The following is a 19,338-nucleotide window of genomic DNA, read 5'->3' as shown; positions in this document are numbered from 1 at the left end:
CAGAATCCGGAGCCCCGACCGGGACTAGAACCCGGTGTGCCGGCGCCGCTAGGCGGAGGATTAGCCTAGTGAGCCGCGGCGCCGGCCGGAAATGTTTTCAATTGAGGGCCTTTTCTGGATGTTCCACATTAGGATAAATACTTTATTTAATGGGAGCTTTTTTCTATTTCTTATCACCTCTAGATTTTGTACCTAAAGACTTGTTTGGAATTCTAGGCTTTCTAGATGATTTGTTTGTCATCTTTTTTTTTTTTTTTGCTTATTTACATATCTATTATGTGTCAAGAAGTGATAACCCAAAGGTTAACCAGATGAAAAAAAAATGAGCTCACTGGAGCATCTAAGCTAATGTATAAAATCAGACAAAATGACCGACGGCAGTATAAAGCATTTGAATATTATCTTACAAGCTTAAAACCATTGTATGACAAACGTTTAACTGTCATTTGACAAATGCCTAGTAATATATAACTGGAATTTTTTACATGTTGCAGGTTTGAATGTTGAAGTTGGAATTATAATAATATACACTTGTACCTTGGATCTGTGTTGTCTGTAAAGTCTCTGGGAAAAAATGGAATATGGCCCAAAATATTTTTTTAAGATTTATTTATTTTTTTTGAAAGTCAGAATTATAGAGAGGAGAGAGAGAGAGACAGAGAGAGATCTTCCATCTGCTGGTTCACTCTCCAGATGGTTGCAATGGCCAGTGTTGGGCCAGGCTAAAGCCAGGAACTTCTTCCAGGTCTCCTACATGGATGACAGGGGCCCAAACAGTTGTGCCATATTCTGTTGCTTTCCCCAAGCCATTAGCAGCTAGATCAGAAGTGGAGCATGGGACTGACACTGTGGCACAGTAGATTAATCTTCACCTGCGATGCCGGCATCCCATATGGGCACTAATTCTAGTCCTGGCTGCTCCTCTTCTGATCCAGCTCTCTGCTATGTCTTGGGAAAGCGGTAGAAGATGGCCCAAATGCTTGGGTCCTTGCACCCGCATGGGAGACCCAGAGGAGGCTCCTGGCTTTGGATTGGCTCACCTCTGGGCATTGTGGCCACTTGGGGAGTGAACTAGCAGTTGGCAGACCTTTCTCTGTGTCTCTCCCTCACTCTGTCTGTAACTTTATCTCTCATATAAATAAATAAAATCTTTAAAACAAAACAAAACAAAAAAGCAAAAGAAGAAGTGGAGCAGCCTGGACATGAACTGGCACCCATATGGAATGCCAGCATTGCAAATGGCAGCTTTACCTGCTACACCACAGTGCCATCCCCTGTCTCTTCAGATTTAATGATCTTTTCTTCCACAGTGTCTATTCTGTGTTTAATCCATTCAGTGAATTTTTAATTTCAGATATTGTATTTTTTTATTCCTAAAATGTCCTTTTGGCTGTTTTTTATGTTTCTTGTTTCTTTAATGTACGTGAATTTGTTTTAAACAATTGTGCATAGTTATAATAACTCCTAGTTTCCTTATCTGCTCATTTAATCATCTCATATCTTGCTGTTTAAAAAATTATTTTAATGGTTATATTTAATCTTTTTTCACATTTATGGCCTATTTTTTAATAATTGTATTGATGGGCCTTATTAATATTTTCCTGTGCTTTTGGATTTTCTTGTCTTCCTTTAGAAAATGTTTGGCTATGTTCTTTGTGGATTTGTGGAACTCTTTTAGTGCATAGCTTCCCCTTCTGCGGGTTGTGCCCTGCCACCTTCGACTGCCTCAGTGTTCCTAACTGTGACCTCTGACCTTTCAGATCAGCAGGACCTCTGTGCTTTGTTTTGGATTTACCTCTGTGCTCTATGGCATAGAATAGTCCCCAAAGGCAGACGATTCTTAAAGGTTGAACACCAGGGCAATCAGAGGGCTCCTTTCATTTGTATCTCTTCTTTCAGGAGTCACAGTTTTGTTCTGCAATGTTTCTTTGTCATCTTTTTGTTGTTTATTTACATATCTATTTTATGTCAAGCACAGTTTTGTTGTCCAGTTTCTAAAAGTAGTTGTTTCATATCAGTTTTCTGGTTGTTGCAGTAGATCGTAAGTACGGTGTCTTATTCCACAAGGCCCAAAGTGGAAGCCACCACTGGTTTTCATAGAGTTCATAATACTTTTGAGACTGTGTAGGCTGGCGCCGCGGCTCACTAGGCTCATCCTCCGCCTTGCGGCGCCGGCACACCGAGTTCTAGTCCCGGTCGGGGCGCTGGATTCTGTCCCGGTTGCCCCTCTTCCAGGCCAGCTCTCTGCTGTGGCCAGGGAGTGCAGTGGAGGATGGCCCAGGTGCTTGGGCCCTGCACCCCATGGGAGACCAGGAGAAGCACCTGGCTCCTGCCATCGGATCAGTGTGGTACACCGGCTGCAGCGCGCCAGCCGCAGGGTCATTGCGGGGGTGAACCAACGGCAAAGGAAGACCTTTCTCTCTGTCTCTCTCTCTCACTGTCCACTCTGCCCATCAAAAAAAAAAAAAAAAAAAAAAAAAAAAAAAAAGAGAGAGAGAGAGACTGTAGTGAATAACATGTAAGTATATCAAATGTAATTTTTATAACAATTCAATCTGGATAGAAAGTGTGTGAAGATAGCCTGATATTTTCTTGGTATCTTTTAACTAATTCCCCTTGTTCTGTAAGAATAGAAGGGAGAATGTGATGATTCAGAATGACATATACAATGAAGACTGGCAGTCTCACTTGGCTATTGGGCTATTGACATGTGTGTATCTTTACATACACCCTAATATCCAAATATCCATTTCTCTCTCTCTGGAAAATGAGAGAAGCATATTAGACTCATCTATTATTTGTTCTTATACAGTTGTAAAATTCTAGGATTCTTTGTTATAACTATAAATGTTACTGAAGATTGAATACCACACTCTGAAACTAGTTAAGCATTGTTTAAAAATGAGGAATTTGAGTCCTGGTTCTAAGTTTGTTACTAATTGTATCTAGTTAAATAATAAATGATATATGAAAATGTGAAAGTTTTAAATTTTATAGTACAAAGGGCATTTATTCATAAATATTACACAAATAGATGTTTTATGCAAATAGGTGGCAAAATGCCATTGTGATATCTGTGGGGTTGTGTAGGACCTCATTTAGAAATAAGTTCCTGCAGGGAGAGGCACAACTGAATATATAGATATTAAATTCTTAAAATTCCATGAAAAATTCTCACCTAGGTACTTTAAAATTTTAACTGTTTTTGATTATATAAAACGTGCACAAAGTTCGAATATGAAGGGTATTACAGGGAGCTCGAGGAGAAGTAAGTTTATTTCTTTACCACTCCATCCAAACTTTAGAAATCTAGTTTCTCTCTCCACAACTCCTTCTTAGAGGCAATACTCATAACCAGTTTCTTTTTTGTACTACTACAGATAGTCTATAAATATAGAGATATATCTATAAACATCATCTATGCATACAACTAAATGTATTCCAGGTGGAATACGTTTATAATATATGTTATTCTTTTGTTGTTGTTTTCAAAGATTTATTTATTTGCAAATCAGAGTTATATATAGAGATAGAAAGGCAGAAAGAGAGCTCTCATCCACTGATTCACTCCCCAAATGCCCACTCCAGGAGCTATATTGTACCTGGGAACTCACTCCAGATCTCCCACTTGGGTGGCAGGGACTCAACTACTTGAGCCATCACCTGCTGTTTCCCAGGGTACAATTAGCAGGAAGCTGGAACTGGAGTGGAGCTGAGACTTTAACCAGAATTTCCAATAGGGAAATTGGTGTTTTATCCTGCGTCTTAACTACAACTCTGAATACCTTCCTGGTCACCTATCTTTTTGTTGTTGTCATTGCTCTTACAATAATTTCCTTCCTTGTATCTTCTAAATAATTGTGGCTTATATATTTGGGGGCTATTTGTCTTTTATTGGATTTTAAAATGGCTTCCTATTTAATTTCTTTGTGTTTTCTAAATATTCAAACTTATTATTAATAAATATAATTTTACTTTCTTTTTTCTAGTTTTTATAGTTTTAGTCCTTATCTAATTACATCAATCATTACTTGTAGAAGAATGCAAAGAAATTATGGCAATGGTGGATATGTTTTTGGATTTTTTTTATAATTTTGGTGGGAATACATCTAGAGTTTCTTCATTAGACATAATGCTGGCTTTGAGTTTGAGAACTATATAAATATGTATATCTTTATTTTATTATGTTAAAGGTTTAGTTCTATCCTTTTTAACTTAAGACTTTTTTAAAAATTCAAGGTCTAAAGTTTCATGTTTGTTCCATGTTATTGGCATTTTTTTTTTATTTGGCAGAAATCCAATTACTTGAGCAATCACAGGAAGCTGGCATCAGAAACTGGTGTGGGTATCAAATGCAGGCATTCTGATATAGGACACAGGTGTCCTAACTGTCATATTAATTGCTAAGTCAAGTACCTGACCCAATGAATACTATAAACATGTGTTCAAACTCTTCTCTTTAAGGTATTCTGAAAGTGAGACCAAAAAAAAAAAAAATCAAAATACAAAATGTTTACAGAGATTAGAAAGCAAGATAAAATTTATTTCCACTGGAAGCAGTTTGACGAGTTTGCAAAATCAGTAGTACAAGTTTAATGTGAATCAAATAAATCAAAATGCTTTTATATCATGTTAAAATATTCCAGGATTATGATATATAAACTTTACCCCATTTCAGTTCCTACATTGGCTTTTCCAGCTGACATCTTTGCAGTTTTTAAAAGATATCTTGGGAATTACTATAGGCATCCTGAGAAATAATCTGAAATCACTTCAAGTGAAAGATAAGAGCCTTGGAATAGCCGGCGCCACGGCTCAACAGGCTAATCCTCCGCCTAGTGGCGCCGGCACACCGGGTTCTAGTCCCGGTCGGGGCGCCGGATTCTGTCCCGGTTGCCCCTCTTCCAGGCCAGCTCTCTGCTGTGGCCAGGGAGTGCAGTGGAGAATGGCCCAAGAGCTTGGGCCCTGCACCCCATGGGAGACCAGGAGAAGTACCTGGCTCCTGGCTTCGGATCAGCAGCGGTGCGCTGGCTGTGGCGGCCATTGGAGGGTGAACCAATGGCAAAGGAAGACCTTTCGCTCTGTCTCTCTCTCTCTCACTGTCTACTCTGCCTGTAAAAAAAAAAAAAAAAAAAAGCCTTGGAACAGTATAGTTCTATTAGTCAACCCTCATCCTTTGTGCTACTGTTGTCATCTATATTATACCATAAATTGGAAACTCTACAATATGGTGTTATAAGTTTTGCTTTAAGCAGTCAGAGGTCTTTTACAAAATTAAGAGAAGAAATGATACTTTTTAAAATTTTATCATTTCTTATGCTCTTCATTCTTTCCCAGAGATATGAGTTTTCATCTAGTATCAATTCCTTCAGTTTAATAAAGTGTTTCAGTTTTTTTCTGTAAATAACTATTTTTCTGGATCTAGAATTGTAGGTGGACCTTTTTTTTTTTCTTTCTTTCCACATTTAAAGATATGGACTGGTGTTTGGTGCAGTGATTAATCTGCCACTTTGAGATGCCCGCATTCCATATGGAGCATTGATTTGAGCCCAGCTGCTCCACTTCCTATCCAGTTCCCTATTAATGTGCCTGGGAAAGCTTGGGCCCCTGCCTCCCTTGTGGGAGACTCAGATGGAGTTTTGGGCACTTGGCTTCAGTCTGGACCAGCAACAGCTGTTGTAGCCATTTGGAGAGTGAATCAGCAGATGGAAGATACTTATCTTTCTACATCTGTTACTCTGCCTTTAAATCAATCAATTAGTAAATAAATCTTTAAAAAAATGTAAAGTTTGGCACACACTCACTCGGACTTACCCCTAATGGCAAAGCTAGAAATGTGCCATGGGACTCCAAATCCCATTAAGTTGGCGTATATCAATGCCATCTTACTAGTTAAAGTGATCAGTTTAAGTTCATAATTGATCATAAAGATAGGATTAAGTGTCAAAGGGATCACATAAATAAAACCAGTGTCTGCTAATAATAATTGATAGCATTAAAAAGGAGAGAATGATCCAACATGGGATGCAGGATACACAGCAGACTCATAGAATGGCAAATGCCCTAAACAGCACTCTGGCCTCAGAATCAGTCCTAAAGGCATTCGGATCTGGCTAGAAAGCCCATGGGAGTTTCTCAGGAATGGAAAGCCAAGACACTGTTGTGGGGAGCAAACCGGACTAGACTGAGTTACTGGAATTAAGACTTATTCTATGCATCTGCTCTCCCACAATATGGCGCTGGGAGAGAAGTAAACAGCTTCCGCGCAGCTGCCTCCAGTTCAACCAATTAACTGTAGGACTTGCTCCTGATTGGAGAGCAGCGTACTCGGCGTGTGGGCAGCCGTGTTGGGATTGGCGGAGGAGGACTATAAAGGAGGAGAGAGACGGCATGCACCGGGAACATCTATGGGGAACATCTATGGGGAACATCTAAGGGAACCCGTGCAGCCCCCGAGTAGAGCCGGCTGGCGGTGTGCCGCTCCCCTGCGGAAGTGGGGAATGCGGCCAGGGGGAACTGCCCTTCCACGGAGGTGGAAGGGATAGTAGCCAACCCGGGAAGAACCAGCAGCAAACCCGGGGAGGGCCGAGCAGACGAAAGAACAGCGCAGGGTCCTGTGTCGTTCCTCCCCGAAGAGGGGGAGCGACAACTGTGGCAAAAAATGACCTAGATGAAGGATCTCTGTGAGTGAGATCCCAGTGGAAAGAATGGGCCATCAAAGAGGGAGATAAATTTCTCTGAGGGGAGGAGAGAACTTCCACTTTGATTATGGCCTTGTCTAAATAGGATCAGAGTTTTTGAACTCAGGAGACTTCCATGGCCTTGGCAATTCATGACAAAAGCCTTGGGGGTTACTGATGTCATAAACAACAGTGTCAATTGTCAAATCAACAACAGGAGTCACTGTGCACTTGCTCCACATGTAGGATTTCTGTCCTTAATGTGTTGTGCTATGAGAATTAGCGGTGGAACTAGTCTTCAAACAGAACTTTATACTTTGTGGGTCTGTGTAGGTACAATCTGTTGAAGTCTTTACTTAGTATATACTGTTGATTTTCTGTATATAAAAATAATTAAAAATGAATCTTAATGAAGAATGGGATAGGAGAGGGAGTGGGAGATGGGATGGTTTGTGGGTGGGAAGGTGGTTGTGGGGGGAAAAACCACTTTGATCCAAAAGTTGTACTTTCGAAATTTATACTTAATAAAAGTTTTCTAAAAAAACCATGTAAAGATATTTCATTATCTTCTAGCCTCATTATTTGATACGAATTCATTCTTCCCTATTCAAGTTTTGGGACCTCATTCTTTCTCAGTGTCCTAAATTTCAGATGATAAACTTAGACTATAAATTTAATATATTTTTCTTAAAACTGTTTATTTTCATTTATTTGAAAAGGAGCGAGAGAGAGAGAGAGAGAGCGAAAAAAATAAAGAGAAACAGGCTGATCTTTCATCCAGTGGTTCACTTCCCAAATGCCTGCAATAGCGAGGGCTGGGCCAGGTGTAAGCTAGGACCTAGAACTCCATCTGAGTCTTCCACGTGGGTGACACTAATCCAGATTCTTGAGCCATCATCTTCTGCCTTCCAAGATGCCTTAACAGGAAGCTGAATTAGTGGAGTAGCCCCTATTTTTATTTTATTTTATTGTTTTAATTTGGCAACAATACAAGTGTTCAATTTCAACAAGATTTGTCCTGTGTCTATAAGAAATGAAGATTCCTTTTGGGCAGTTATGGAAACCCTCTGGACCTCAGACCGTGATTTGAACTGAGAGTGTATGGACTCGAACTTGTTATCTTTTTCTCTGTAAGAACTGAAGTGCAGGGCCGGTGTTGTGGTGTAGTAGGTTAAGCCTCTGCCTGTGGTGCCGGCATCTCTTATGGGTGCTGGTTCATGTCCTGGCTGCTCCTCTTCCAATCCAGCTCTCTGCTATTGGCCTGGGAAAGCAGTGGAAAATGGCCCAAGCGTTTGGCCTCTGCACCAATGTGGGAGACTGGGAAGAAGCTCTTGGCTCCTGGCTTTGGATTGGCCCAGCTCTGGCCATTGAGGCCATTTGGGGAGTGAACCAGTGGGTGAAAGACCTTTCTTGTTGTTTCTCCCTCTCTCTGTAACTCTGCTTCTCAAAAAAAAAAAAAAAAAAAAAAAAAAAAAAAAAATTGAAATGCACTAAAAAGAATTCCTCCCATTTCATAGTTCTTATGGTTATGATTGTTGTCATAATTGTGAAGTACATTAGTTTCTTGAGCCTCCAAGGCACTTGCTTCTGCTAGCATTTTATCACAAGCAACCACAGGTGAATAGCATCCTATTTCTCACAAAGAAATTATGATTTCCTTAAACCCAAGGGCTTAAGTAGACCTATCCTGGAATCCCATTTCTATGGGTCTGTTTCCTGGACCATACCCTGTTACAGTCTGGGTCAGGAGACAGTTACTTAAATAGGTGAAACCTAGTATAGTGAATTATTGAGCTGTGATGTAAATATATCTGTAAGATTTGAAAGAACTCTCTAGGGTACTCTAGAGCTAAATACCCAAGAAAGGACCATCTGGGAAAGACACTCCTTCCCCCAAGGTTTAATACCTCATTAGAGAAGGTAGTTCATTGAATGGCAGAGAAAGTTCTGGTTTGCTTAGACTGGAATTGGTTTGCAGTCGTTGGGGAAACATGAAGTGTGCTTTGGGGCACAGGCAAGCCTCACTTGGTGACCACACACATGGGAGTGCAGAGGAAGTGGGAACACCAATGCATATAGGAGATTTGGGGAACCTGGTGTCTGTGTGGGTATGGCTGTGACATCGGGAGGGTTGCAGGAGACAAACCCCCTGGAGTGAGCAGAAGGACTTGGGCAGAGGAGGCCATAATCATGCGTTACGTGTATTGAGTGGATCTCAGGCTGAGCTGGGGTTGTGAACAAGCTGAGGTACTAGTCCTCCAAGTGTTCTCATATTCAGACTGCTAATTCCTTGAGAAGGAGCCAGAAAACATCAGAAGATTTTCTTCCTGCAGTGACCCTCCAGTGCCCTCTACTGAAAAAGCCAATGTCATTTGCCTTATAAAGAGGAATTTCATCTATTATGGCAGAGCAGGTACTGAAGGGTGAATTTGGAGCTGACAGATGATAAATTACTAATAGACACATCCATTCTCCACTCCAGAGGCCTCTGAGACTGTGGCTTTCTGCTTGAGTTCTAGCCTCCCTGCACTCCATGGAGCTGGACTGTTCTCACATGCCCAGATGCTTACAACTTGTGTCAGCTGCAGTTCTAGTCTTTCATGCGTTGATGCCTGTCCCTTTTCTAACTGATTTTGGTTGTTCTTTGCCTTAAAATAGTTATTTTCTATACTTAGTCCAGAGTTTATGATGTTTATCTTTGGAAGGATCTATATAAGCTACTCTGCCATTATTAAAAATGAAACCTCCATTTTTATTATAGAAAGAGAACGTTGAAGCTGGGAAAGATATTGTTAGAATAATATCTAAGATATATTGACATTTGCCATGTATCAAATCAGATAATTCATTTAATTTAAACCATAATACTAGGTAATATTATCCTTTAGTTTTACAGATGAGGATATTGAAACTCAAGAGAAGTTCTTATTTTACGATGATCATATGGCATGGATAGCATTTGAATGCAAATGTGTCCCACTTCATAGTATGCGTCCCATACTTACAACTCTCAGAATAAGCACAGCGTTGGTCTTAGTGTTAGTACAGTAAGTAAAAGAAAAATGTTCTGTAATTAATATTTTGATTTGTTTGTTAGAATTCTAGTCCTGTAAGTACAGAAATGGTGTATCTATCACTTTTGTGATGAATTTTTGTGTGGTACATGGGACACAGTAGGTATTTGCTGAGTTGGGTTTATTTTAATCTAAAAAGCCATGCAAATGTTAATAAATACTACATTATGGAGTTATTAAATAAAGTATGTTTCAGTTTTTAATAGGTCAGTTCATTCTTCTTGAATCTGTATTTTGTCAGTTGCTAGATTTATTTTCCAGTTCCCTGAAGGCTTTAATAGTCAAGATACAAGAATGATATATTAATTCTTTAATATATTTGTGGCACCTGCACAGACTTTATTGTGTTGTATTTATGTCCTCTTTGTTGGAAATCTCATGGAGTATAATCAGACAGTTTAAACAAACTTATTCATAAAAGAAAAATGTAGTTCTGTTGTCTTAAGTTTAAGTATCTTTCCCTTTCCCTAGAGTGATCCTATTTATAATTATCTCATTTAAAAAGATGGGAAAGTGTTTCTGCCTGAAAGATTTGTACTGGAGAATGACTAATAAAAACAAAACTTTAGAAGAATTTTTTAATAACAGCACATTTTAGTTGTACATCATTCTGAAGACACATTAAACATAAAGAAAAAGCCATAAGTAATTTAACCCTCTAGCAATAAGCCCAGTGAACATTTTTCCAGCTGATATGCCCTGAACATTTTTTCATTCCTAAGAAAATTTTTAAAAATTATGATTTAGAGTAATAAGATGCTATTTTATGGAAGTATAACAATTTTATTGTGATTTATTTATTTAACTGTTTTTCCATCTAGGGACATAAAGATGGCTTCCAAGTTTTATTTATTTATTTATTTATTTTGACAGGCAGAGTTAGACAGTGAGAGAGAGAGACAAAGAGAAAGGTCTTCCTTTTCCGTTGGTTGCTACAGCTGGTGCACTGAACCGATCCGAAGGCAGGAGCCAGGTGCTTCCTCCTGGTCTCCCATGTGGGTGCAGGGCCCAAGGAGCTGGGCCATCCTTCACTGCCTTCCCGGGCCACAGCAGGGAGCTGGACTGGAAGAGGAGCAACCGGGACAGAATCCGGCACCCCAACCGGGACTAGAACCTGGGGTAGCAGCCACTTGGGGGGTGAACCAACGAAAGGAAGACCTTTCTCTCTGTCTCTGTCTCACTGTCTAACTCTGCCTGTCAAAAAAAAATGTATAGATTCCAAAAATTGTTTTGCACCAAAATAAATTTCTTTTAATTCCATTTTTCTGTGAACTTTTGCAGTACCCTGTATATAAGAATTTATATTTTCCTCATTAACATATGAAAGTGTTGATTTTGCTAAGCATTTACCAGTGCTAGAATATTTTTATGAGGTAAAGAGTGGTTTATTTGTTAATTTGTATTTGATTTTTAATAAGGGTGACAATTTACATATATTTATTCAAGTCTATTAAATTTTTTTAAAAAGATTTATTTATTTATTTGAAAGGTAGAGTTACAGAAAGAGAGAAGGGGAGACAGAGAGATCTTCTATCCTCTGGTTCACTCCACAAATGACTGCAAGGACAGGACTGGGCCTGGCGGAAGGCAGGAGCCAGGAGCTTCTTCTGGATCTCCCACATGGGTGACAGGGGCCCAGGTACTTAAGCCATCATTCACTGCTTTCCCAGGTGCATTAACAGGGAGCTGGATCGGAAGTGGAGCATTTGGGACTCAAACCAATGCCCATATGGATTGCCAGTGGTTCAGGTGGCTGCTTAGCCCACTGTGCAAGAGTGCTTGCCTCCAATTCTATTAAAAAAATTCATAGAGAGTAAAAGACAGAGTTCTTCCATCTGCTGGTTCACTCTCCAAATGCCTACACTGGTTGAGGCCTAGTCAGGCCAAACCCAGGACTCAGGAACTCAATCTAGGTCTCCCACATGGGTGGCAGGAACCCAAGTACTTGAGCCATCATTTGCTGCCTTCTGGAGTTTGTTTTATGGGAAGAAATAACTGGATCTAACCAGTGTCTTAACCACTAGGCCAAGTGCCCTTCCTTGTGTAATTTAAATTTTTTGACGGTAAATGACCTACTTATGTTCATTCATCACTCTGAAAGAGTGACTAAATTTTCAAGTAGACTCCATAAAAATAGGGTTTTTTTTTTAAAGATTTATTTTTATTTATTTGAAAGACAGAGAGAGAGGTAGAGACAGAGAGAGAAGTCTTCCATCTGCTGGTTCACTTCCCAAATGGCCACAATGACTAGAGCTGAGCCGATGTGAAGTCGGGAGCCAGGAGCTTCCTCCAGGTCTCTCATGTGGATGCACGTGCCCAAGGACTTGGGCCATCTTCTACTGCTTTCACAGGCCATAGCAGAGAGCTGGATCGGAAGTGGAGTAGCCAGGACTTGAACTGGTTCCCATATGGGTTGTTGGCACTTCAGGCCGGAGCTTTAACTTGCTGTGCCACAGTGCTGGCCCCTAAAAATAGGTTTTAAAAAATGTTTGCTTATTTATTTTCATTTACTTGAAAAGGTAGAAAGAGAGAGACAAAGAGAGAGAGAAAGAGAGAGAGAGATCTTTTGTCTGTGAGTTCAGATGTGAGTTCAGGGCTGAGCTAGGCCAAAGCCAGGAACTCAGCATTACATCTGGATCTTTCATGCAAGTGGCAGGGTCCCACACACTTGAACCATTATCTGCTGCCCTCCACTATGCATCAGCATGAAAGGAGATTGGAAGCAGAAGTGGTAGGACTCTATGATGTGAGATGTGGGTATCCCTAGTGGCAGCTTAACCTGCCGCACTACAACTTTGATAAAATTGTGAATTATGGGGCAAGCGCTGTGGCATAGTGGATAAAGACATTGCCTTCAGTTGCTGCTCCACTTCCAATCTAGCCCTCTGCTATGGCCTGGGAAAGCAGTAGAAGATGGCCCAAGTTCTTGGGCCCTTGCACCCACATGGGAGACCTGGAAGAGGCTCCTGGCTCCTGGCTTCAGATCAGCACAGCTCTGGCTGTTTTGGCCATTTGGGGAGTGAACCAGCGGATGGAAGACCTCTCTCTCTCTCTGCCTCTCTTTCTCTCTCTGTGTACCTCTGACACTCAAATAAATAAATAAATAAATCTATCTTAAAAAATTATGAATTATTGTTGCCAGCATTGTGGCATAGCGAGTGAAGCCACTGCTTAAAATGCTAGCATCCCATATGGGTGCCAGTAAATGTCCCAGCTGCTCTGTTTCTGATCCAACTCCCTGCTGATATCTTGGGAAAGGCAGTGGAGGACGGCCCAAGTGCTGTACCACTGCCACTCACATGGGAGGCTCAGATGGAGCTCCTACTCCTGGCTTCAGCCTGGTTTGGCTCCAGCTGTTGCAGCCACTTGGGTAGTGAACCAGTGGATGGAAGATCTCTCTCTCTCTTTCTCTCTCTTTCCAATGAATAAAATAAATGTTTGAAAATAAAGATAAAAATATAAAAATTGTGAATTATTCAAAATATGCCTTTTCATACTCTTCCTCCTCCAGATTTTCTTTCTAAGTACTACTTTGCCTTTAGTTTTAAGGAGGCAGACAGAAAGGGGGAGGTAGGAGAAATATAAGATAAGAAATACAAAGCTCTCAGTATTATACATGGCATTATTATGCCCTTTATAGAAAGTATTATGGGTGGTGGAATAGGGAGGGAGCTTACTGCTCTAGTCAAGGAGAGGATAGTTTTAAAAAAGTGGAGAGAGTGCAATCTTAGGGTATGGTTAGGGAGAAAACTACAGAGGAATCTCCATGCAAACTAGGGGACACTGTGGACCTACATAGAGGGTATGGATGTACACAGCTCGGGACTCCAGCAGCCACAAGCTTCAGCACCAGCTTTGGAGTGAGGTGAGACCAGACGGCACCAGCACAAGCCACTGGCAATAAAGCTGCTGGAAGAGCCTGGCTTGGGCCCAGCTTGGAGCCCTGTGGGGAACAGTATGTATCTGGCAAACTAGAGGGAAAAAAAGAGCACATTTCTCTCTCCTTGACCACCCAGCACCCATCTTGTAACTAGATGAGAGAGGGAAGGTACCTTTTTGGATATATGTAACAGTGCTCCAGCTCATGTCCGTGTGCCCAGCAACCAGCTGAGAGAAGGCGCCTGAATCTGGCTCAGAGAATTGACAGAGGGCTGGGAGCTCATGACTGTGGGAGCTTTGTGTTCCAGGACTGTGAAAATACTGTGACTGTGCGGGAGGGTACAAGGTGTGGCTGGGACTTTGGGTAGTCACAGTGGGTAGCTCCACATGCTTGAGGTACCCTGATTCCCTGCTGAGGGTCATTGATACAGGATCTGTGTTTACACTAAGGGCTTTCCTTAGAGTGGTTCTTATGGCAGCATGGATGAAAATTGTAACCACTGGGGCTAATGCCTAGGCATTGGTCTCCTTTGAGGGGAGGAGGTGAGCCTGAGAATATACCAACAGAACTAAACAAACCTCCTCTCTGATTTAAAAAAAAAAAAAAAAAAAAAAGACAATTTACCACACCCAAGTTGGGTGTCACCTTGGACACTCCCCTTACCCTGGAGCATTGAACAGAGCTCCCTGACCTCACCCAGCACACACGTCTGGGTATTCACAGAAAGAGGAGACACTCCACTAAGCCACAGGGGATAGTCCAAAGATAAAAGCCATCACAGGGGAAAAAAAAAAAAAAACAACAACCAACAAGTATCACCACAAATGCCCAATATAAACACAGCAATTCAAGAAACAAGAATAAGGAAGATTGCACGATGCCCCTAAAAGAACACAATACTTCAATACTAGAATGTGAAGATGAAGAGACTGAAAAAATGGAATTAAAAAAATTGATTGTAAGATTACATAGAAGTAATCAGAAGCAAATTCATGAACTAGAAAAATCCATATTTCACATGAATGAAAAATTTTCCCATGAAATTGAGATTTTAAAGAAAAATCAAAATGAAATATTGGAAATGAAGAATTCAATAGAACAAATAAAAAATACAGAGGAAAGAAAGAGGAAAGTTTTAACAGACTCTGTGAGGTAGAAGAAAGAATACCCAAGTTGGAAGACAAATCTCTGGAAATTTTACAGTCAGACCAAAAAAAAAAAAAATTGGAAAACTAAAAAACAGTGTCAGAGATTTATGGGATACTATCAAACAACCCAACATATAGGTCTTGGGAAACCTGGAAGAAATGGATAGATTCCTGGACATATACAACCTACTTAAATTGAGCTATAAAGAAATAGAAAATTTAAACAGACCCAACATGGAAATTGAATCAATAATAAAGACCCTCCCAGCAAAGAATAGCCCAGGACCAGAGCTTCACTGCTGAATTCTACTGGACATTTAATGAAGAACTAAATCTAGTTCTTCTCGAGTTATTCAAAAAATTGAAAGAGAGAGAATCCTCCCAAATTCTTTCTGTGAAGCCAGCATCACCTTAATTCCTAAACCCAAAAAAGGCACAACAGAGAAAGAGTACTACAGACCAATTTCCTTGATGAACATAGACACAAAAATCCTCAACAAAATGGAATTCAATAACACATCAGAAAGATCCAGAACAAGTGGGATTTATCCCTGGTATGCAGGGGTAGTTCAACATTCACAAATCAATCAATGTGATATATCACATTAACAAACTGAGTAACAAAAACCATATGGTTATCTCCATAGATGCAGAGAAAGCATCTGATAAAATACAACACCCTTTCATTATGAAAAGTGTAAGCAAATTGGGTATAGAAGGAAATTCCTCAACACAATCAGGGCAATTTATGACAAGCCCCTGGTCAGTGTCCTGTTGAATGGGGAAAAGTTGGAAGCATTCCCACTGAGATCTGGTACCATACAAGGATGCCCACTCTCACATTGCCATTCAATACAGTGCTGGAAGTTTCAGCCAGAGCCATAGGCAAGAAAAAGAAATCAAAGGGATATAAATTGGGAAGGAAGAAGTCAAACTATCCCTATTTGCAGATGACATGATTCTAAATATAGGGGATCCAAAAGACTCCACCAAGAGACTGTTGGAACTCATAAGATAGTTTGGTAAAGTGGTGGGATATAAAATCAAGACACAAATATCCATAATCTTTGTATACATAGACAATACCATGGCTGAAAAAGAACTTCTAAGATCAATCATTCACAAAAGCTACAAAAAATCAAATACTTTGGAATAAATTTAACCAAGAATGTCAAAGATCTCTACAATGAGAATTATAAAACATTAAAAGAAGAAATAGAAGAAGACATACCAAAAAATGGAAAAATCTCCATGTTCATGGATTAGAAGAATCAATATCATCAAAATGTCCATACTACCAAACAATTTACAGATTCAATGCAGTATCAGTCAAAATACCAAGGACATTCTTTTCAGATCTAGAAAAAAAAATGGTGCTGAAATTTATATGGAAACATAGGAGAACCCAAATAGCTAAAGCAATCTTTTTTTTTTTTTTTTTTTTTTTTTTACAGGCAAAGTTAGACAGTGAGACAGAGAGAGACAGAGAAAGGTCTTCCTTTTCTGTTGGTTTACCCCCCAGATGGCTGCTACGGCCAGCGTGCTGTGCCGATCCAAAGCCATGAGCCAGGTGCTTCCTCCTGGTCTCCCATGTGGGTGCAGGGCCCAAGCACTTGGGCCATCCTCCCCTGTCTTCCTGGGCCACAGCAGAGAGCTAGACTGGAAGAGGAGCAACCGGGACAGAATCTAGCGCCCCAACTGGGACTAGAACCCAGGGTGCCGGGGCTGCAAGCAGAGGATTAGCCAAGTGAGCCGGCCGGCCGCTAAAGCAATCTTACACAACAAAAACAAAGCTGGAGGCATCACAATACAAGACTTCAAGACATACTACAGGGCAGTTATAATCAAAACAGCCTGATACTGGTATGAAAACAGATGTTAGACCAATAGAACAGAATAGCAATGCCAGAAATCAATCCAAGAATCTACAACCAACTTATATTTGACAAAAGTGCTAAAATCAATCCTTGGAGCAATGACAGTCTCTTCAACAAGTGGTGCTGGGAAAGCGGGATCTCCACATGCAGAAGAATGAAGCAAGACCCCTACCTTATACCTTACACAAAAATTCCACTCAAAATGGATTGAAGATCTAAATCTCGACCTGATACCATCAAATCACTAGAGTACATTAGGCATAGGCAAAGAGTTCTTGGAAAAAACCCCAGAGGCACAGGCAATCAAAACCAAAGTTGACAAATGGGATTATATCAAATTGAGATGCTTCTGTACTGCAAAAGGAACACTCAGCAATGTGAAGATGCAACCAGTAGAATGAGAGAAATTATTTACAAACTACACAATTGATAAAGGTTTAATAACCAAAATATATAGAGATCAAGAAACTCAACAAAAACAAAACAAACAATCCAGTTAAGAGATGGGCAAAGGACTTAAACAGGCATTTTTCAAAAGAGGAAATCCAAATGACCAACAGAATATGAAAAAATGCTTAGGATCACTAGCTGTCAGAGAAATGAAATAAAAACAACAATGAATTTGCCCTCATCCCCGTTAGAATGGCTTTCATAAAGAAATCAATAAACGAAAAATGCTGGTAAGGATGTGGGAAAAAGTTACACTAATCCACTGTTGGTGGGAATGTAAACTGGTACAGCCACTATGGAAGATAGTATGAGGTATCTCAGAAATTTGAACATAGACCTGCCATATGACCCAGCTAGCCCACTCCTGGGAATTTACCCAAGGGAAATGAAATCAGCATATTAAAGAGGTATCTGTACCAGTATGTTCGTTGCAGCACAATTCACAGAAGCTAAAATATGGAATGAACCCAAATACCTGTCAACTGAAGACTGGATGAAAAGTTATGGGATATGTACACCATAGAATACTACACAGTGATTAAAAAAATGAAATCTTGTTGTTTGCAACAAAATGGAAGAAATTGGAAAATATCATACTTAGTGAAATAAGCCAGTTCCCAAAAGGCATATACCATATATTCTTCCAGATCTGTGATAACTAACAGAGCACCTAAAATGTAATCTATAGAAGTGAGATTAATACTTCAAGGTGCAATGACTTTGAACAGCACTTGTCTTTATTGCTGAGGGAAAGTTTTTTTTTCTTTCATACAATTTGTTGAACTCTTAGTATAATATTAATCAAATGGTATAAAGTTAATTCAAAATAGATCTTAGTAAAAAATAAAACTGGGAATAGGAGAGGGAGGAAGAAGAGGAATGGGAGGGCGCATATGGTGGGAAGAATCACTATATTCTTAAAGTTGTATTTATGAAATGCATGAAGTTTATATTAAATAAAAGGTTTCTGGGCAAAAAATTTAAAAAGCATTATGATTGCCCCTGCTATTACTGTTCTACATTAAAATATATCTTTTTTCTACTGGATTTCATTACGATCTTATTTTTAAAGATTTTAGATATTTGGGTTCTGGAGTCAGACAGATCTGGCTTCAGTTCACTGATTTTCTGCCTGGAGGTGTAAGTTTGAACCAATTACCTAATCTCTCTGAGCCTCAGTTCTCACCTCTCTAAAATGGAAATAATTACATTTATTTCATAGATTTCTTGTGAGGGTTAAATTTGAAGATGAAGATGGTGTTCATATCCATGCTAGCCCCTCGTGCGAGACCTGGAAGAGGCTCCTGGCTTCAGATTGGTGCAGCTCTGGGTGTTGTAGCCACCTGGGGAGTGATCCAGTGGATGGAAGACCTCTCTCTCTCCCTCTCTCCCTCTCTCCCTCTCTCCCTCTCTCCCTCTCTCCCTCTCTCTCTCTCTCTCTCTCTCTGCCTCTGCCTCTCAATAACTCTACCTTTAAAATAGTTTTTTTTTTTTAAATCAATGCTAGTAATAGTAAATGATAATTAATGTCTGGTTTTTACAGAATGTTGTTGACTTAATGGGTTAAATATCACCAATTATATGCTTCTTTACTGAAATAATCTTTCTGAAAATCATGCGTTTCAAAGATTAAAAACTTCTCATATTAAGGATGGTTACCTTTTTTCTTGCCTCATTTCTAAAAAGAATGTAATTGTTTTAACAACAGATTTGGTACTGAGTAATTACTGTTTGATTTGTTAACTGTGTGCCTATGAAAAAAATCTCTTAATCCTTTTGAAGGTCTGTTTCCTTGTTTATAAAATTAGTGCTGTAGCTATTTAATTGAGCTACTTCGAGGCTAGATGAAACCACGTATGTAAAGGGCTAACCATGGTGAGGGGTCTTAGATACTGATTTTCTCTCTTTGCCTTGACCTTACCTGACTTCTCTTTGAGAATCTGAGAGAGTAGAACGGGAGCAAATTCTTCCTGGTTAAAAAAAGAGTCTCAAGGGTGGATCCCCAGGACCATCCAGTGTGAGTATGGGTAATTTCAGTGTAGCCCTACCCACAGAATGGTGGCAGCTGATTCAGGCAGGTGGAGGTTTTTATTTTAAATGGGTTTAACTTCCTTCTTACTGAAAAATTTCTTTTAGCTGTAGGTTATAGTAAACATTCAGATGACTGGGCTTTATTTATTTATTAAAGATTTATTTATTTATTTGAAAGAGTTACAGAGAGAGGGAGAG

At 39.9% G+C, this 19,338-nt stretch overlaps 1 protein-coding gene and 1 pseudogene across 3 annotated transcripts in view; both read left to right on the top strand.

Annotated features, from left to right (window-relative positions):
• Positions 1 to 19,338, top strand: part of TTC28 (tetratricopeptide repeat domain 28) — a 700,068-nt gene that overhangs the window by 138,488 nt on the left and 542,242 nt on the right. The window lies entirely within an intron of this gene.
• Positions 1 to 19,338, top strand: part of LOC149119865 (E3 ubiquitin-protein ligase RNF170 pseudogene) — a 54,607-nt pseudogene that overhangs the window by 2,715 nt on the left and 32,554 nt on the right. The gene's annotated exons all lie outside the window — the stretch shown is intronic.

Source organism: Oryctolagus cuniculus, chromosome 21 (assembly GCF_051225735.1).
Source record: "Oryctolagus cuniculus isolate XC-2025 breed Fujian yellow rabbit chromosome 21, ASM5122573v1, whole genome shotgun sequence".
In the NCBI taxonomy this organism is placed as follows: domain Eukaryota; kingdom Metazoa; phylum Chordata; class Mammalia; order Lagomorpha; family Leporidae; genus Oryctolagus; species Oryctolagus cuniculus.
The sequence above is the reverse complement of the archived record's forward strand: the minus strand, read 5'-3'. Positions and strand labels throughout refer to the sequence as shown.